A 4,496-nucleotide genomic window follows, 5' to 3' on the forward strand; every position below is an offset into this window, starting at 1 on the left:
TTTGAAAAACAAAAAACTAAGACTAGCCTAAGACAGGGCTCTTTGCTCTGAAAAAAATTCTAAAAGAAATGTATACACATTCATGTTCATGGCTTGGATGTCTATGAATCCTTGAGTGTACAATGTCTTATTATTCATAACTGAATTCCCAGAGGCTAATACGTTCTCAGTAAATGTTTAATAAATGTTTATTGAATGAATTAAACCAATCCAACAACAAAATGCCTCCTTTGGAGTTGAAAAGTATATAACATCTTTCCCAAACACTTCACTGAACTTAAATAAAATAATTGAAACTTAATAGATTAAATAAACTATTATCATATTGTCCAAAGTACATATAAAATTCAAGTTATATAATTTGTCTCTTCTAAGAAAATACAATATTAATTTGATACAGAGATCAAAAGATGTCTTTTCTACCCACACCTTTGGAAAGAGGATGTAATATATAAATGTTTCACCTGGATTCCCAGAAAATGCTGTGAGCCTAGTCTGGGAGTTCAGTTTCAACTACTCTGATTAAATCAACTCTCAAAAAAGAGGGGTTTGCCTAGTGGGTACTTCCTCTCCTTGAGGTTTACCTTTGCTGGCAAAGCCAAATTCCAGTAGTATTTTGATTAGGCAAGTACTTTAGATTCCCCACAACCTCAAAAAAATAAAAACAAACAAACAAACAATACCCATCAAGGTCTGCCAGTTAGCTCAATTGGTTAGAGTGTGGTGCTGATAACACCAAGGTCCAGGGTTAGATCCCTGTATGGCCCAGCTGCCAAAAAAATAAATAAATAAATGAAGACACATGTAATGCTAAGGATATCAGTTAACAGATGACAAGATCCTTTCTTACTTTAAATAAATGAGATGGCTTTCACAACAAGTGTTGTGAATACTCTTATCATCCACACCAAAATCACATATTTATCACAGTGCATGGAAATAATAGTTAACATTTATTGAGCACTTACTAAACCAAATACTTTTAATCATTATCTAACTCAATCCTCACAATAACCATATGAAGTTGTTCTATTATCATTGTTATTATTATTAATGTCCAATATTTTGAAGCTCAGAGACATTTACTACCTTGCCCAAGGCAATACATGCCTAGAGGCAGAGATGGGATGTGTACTTGCTTAACACTAGAACCTAAGTTCTTCTTATTATTGAGGTAATGCTTTGCCAACAATAAAATACATAGATCTTAGATGTTCAGTTTGATGGGGTTTTATAAATATGTACACCTGTGTACCCATCACTGAAAACAAGACGTAGAACATTTCCACCATTCCAGAAAATCCCTTCTTCTTTCAAGCTACCCCTGCCCCCAGCCAACCACCGACTTCTACTGTCATAGATTATTTTGCCTGTACTAGCACTTCATACACAGAATTGCTTATGCATTCTTCCGTGTACGGCTTCTTTCAGTTAACATAATGCTTTTGAGATTTATCCAGGTTTTTGTGAGTATCAGGAGTTCGTTCCTGTTGACTGCTGAGTACTATTCCATTGTACTGATATACCGCAGTTTGTATATCCATTCATTTGTTTCCAGTTGTTGGTAATTATGAAGAAGGCTGCTCTGAACATTCTTTACAAGTCATTTTCATGATCATTTGTTTTCATCTATCTTGGGTAAAAACCTAGGCGTGGAAACGTTGAGTCATAGGTCGATGTATGTTTAAGTGTACAACAAACTTAAGTTCTTAACCCTTGTACTCTACTCCCTCTGAAGGGCACTCACTTATTAAAACGTTTTATTTTTCCTCTTATATGACAAGTTCCCTGAGGGTCAGGAACCCATCACTGGTTCCTGGGATGCCTCCCACATAGTAATAAATAAGTGACCATGGTTTATACTCCTATTCTTTCTTTGGGTGTTAGGATGCATAAGAAAACTAGTTTGTTTGTTTTTGCATGGAGAAACATGACGCATGGAGAAACATGACAAGCCCTTTGCAGGGTAGGAAATGGAAGCACTGCTCATTCAAGCCAGGCAAAAACTGCCCAGCCAGGAGACTCTGGCTTCCTGATTTTCTTTTTGACGTGACCTTTTCTAGAAAGTGAACCTCTCTTAGTGATCCTTCAGGAGGAAATAGGGATGGCAGCCCCTGGTCAAGTGATACTACAGAAAGGGAGGAAGGTGTCACGGCAACTGAGGTCACACAGTGGCTTGAATTACAGGATACTTCTGTCAAACCAGAGGGTAGAGGAAGTAGCAACGCATGAAATCCTGACCTTCTGGAAGTCACCAACACCACCACGGCACTGCTGGAGTCCAGAAGAATATCGTCCAAAAAAGCTTACAGGAATACTTGGTTTTGGTCAAAGTGCTATTTGGGTTCCACTAGTACATGAAAATAGAAAGCAAGAATAAATTTGAGAAGTAAAATGTTGGTGTGTTAAAAAGTAACCAGATTTAACACACAAGATAGGATACTGAAAAGAACATTGGGTTAAAAGTTGAGAAAGTCTGGGGCAAACTTTTAATTCCTATGAATCAAATCATTTACTTAAAATCATAGAATTTATACTGTATTCAACCTATAACTTACTAGAAAGCAATTAAATCATTGTTGATTTTCTGTCCATGATAGAAAAGGATTGGTAAATCCTAAGGATATTTAAAATTTCTCTTACCAAAGAAATACCTTTATTTCACATAAATCAAAACAGAACTTCACCTCATACTGAGCTCAGGTACTTTTGGCAATCTCTACATCCCTTGGTCTCAGGGCACTGAGGATGAGAATTTGTTTAGAATTCCTCAATTTTGAGGTTCTGAGAGGTGACCTAATCTTCCTTCATCCAGACAGTACTGCACTGAAGCCATTGGAGGCAGATGGATGTTTATCCTATTCTTAAAATCTCCAGGGAAGTAAATTCTCTACAATATCCCTTGGTAACCTTCTCCAGGGTTTTATCAAGTGTACTGTGAGGAAGTTCTGATGTAGAAACCAATAAAAATATTAACTGTATGAGCTGAGCTACAAGCACTGGAAAGGGGTATGTGTTTGGGCACTTTGCCTTAATGGTGGAGAGATGTATTTACAAAACAGGCTATACAAACAGAAACCATTTGCCAGGAGCAGATGTGGGAAGTTGATTCAAGAGAAATTGCCACAATAAATTCTGTTCCAACCCATGAACAACGTGAATAAGTTACTGTTGTTTATAACAGTTCTTAAAAGTAAATTCATTTCCTTATCAATTCCTTGTTTAAGTTCCTAAACCAAGACAGCAATGAAAAAAAAAGTTCATAGGGGCAAAGTTTCAAATGGCTGGCTTCTATGAAAAACTAGGTTTTAGCAAATGGAACATACATGTTATAACAGTTTACTTCATTCTCTGTCCTGTATATTCCACCTTTTCTGCAATAATCGTGTAAGACTTTTAGAATCAGAAAAAAGGGTGCTTTAAAAGACAAAAATAACCATCAAAATTAATTAAGATGTAAATAAACTTTTGGTGAAATTATTTGGGGGAAGATTTAGCCATATATCTATCTGGCCAAGGTACTTTTAACAGGAAATGGTTTCTAACTAGCCTTTAAAAAATAACTCATTAGAAATAGAGAACGCACAGAAATATGTCTAGACGCCTCTGCATTAGGACTTCCTGTTGCACCCTGACCTCTCAGCAATCTCTCCATGGAGATTACATGCATGCGGGCGCCCATTTGCTCCCCATCCAAAAGCTCTGTGCACACAAGTGCTCCACAGCACTACAGTGGAAAGCGGGGACTGGGGGGAACTAAGCAAAGAGGTTTTCTCCCTCTGGCAACTCAGAGAAGCAAGAGTCAGGTATAATTTCACTTTCATGATTAAATGTTTGCTACATGATAGTGGAACACTTTTTTTTTTAACAATTACCCTAAGATGGGGACGGGGGGGGCGTAGCAGGAGTGCCCCACGTTTGGAGCCTTTCCTACAGAGACAAATACAGGAAAATTAAGAAAGGCAAGGCGTCCTAAACTCAGTAGGGGCCCTCGTGGGAAGCAATTCATCAAAATTAAAATATTTCACAGATCATTTCTTCTGAAAAGTGTTCATGCTGTCAATAACCAACAATTCTTTTCCTCTTAGAGTGGCAGCTTCTGCCTCCCTAATAAAACAGCCAAGGCCTAGGGCCGACAGGAGACCCTCGTAGCACGCCCCCTGTCCCCCACCCCGCGGGCTGCCGGTGTGAAAGCTGTGAAAGCCAGCCCCGGGAACCGTCCTTAGGACGCGGTTTCCAGAGTCGCCGCAGAGACCGAAATAGACACGCTCAGAAAGGAGCCGCCGGCGCGAAGCCGACCCGCGCCCCACACTCACCATCGCCGCTCGCCGGGCAGCCGACGACCCCGGGCTGCGCAGGACTCCAGGCCGAAGCCAAGTTCAAACCTCGCCGACGCTCGGCGGAGGCGGCGCGGGGCATCGCTGGCGGGGCTCGGCGCGCTCAACAATAGGCGGTCGGCCGCGCCCCGCGCCGCAGAGCCCGGGCTGCAGAGCGGC

At 40.3% G+C, this 4,496-nt stretch overlaps 1 protein-coding gene across 1 annotated transcript in view; it reads right to left on the minus strand.

Annotated features, from left to right (window-relative positions):
- The window catches only part of LOC103596544 (protein Shroom3-like), an 84,528-nt gene extending 80,143 nt beyond the window's left edge, over positions 1–4,385 (minus strand). Inside the window, exon 1 of the mRNA XM_008580186.1 lies at positions 4,317–4,385. The gene's annotated coding sequence lies outside the window, so the exon portion shown is untranslated. The remainder of the gene's footprint in view (positions 1–4,316) is intronic.
- Positions 4,386–4,496: the final 111 nt, after the last annotated feature.

This window comes from Galeopterus variegatus, unplaced genomic scaffold (genome assembly GCF_000696425.1).
Source record: "Galeopterus variegatus unplaced genomic scaffold, G_variegatus-3.0.2 Scaffold2043, whole genome shotgun sequence".
Classification (NCBI taxonomy): Eukaryota; Metazoa; Chordata; class Mammalia; order Dermoptera; family Cynocephalidae; genus Galeopterus; species Galeopterus variegatus.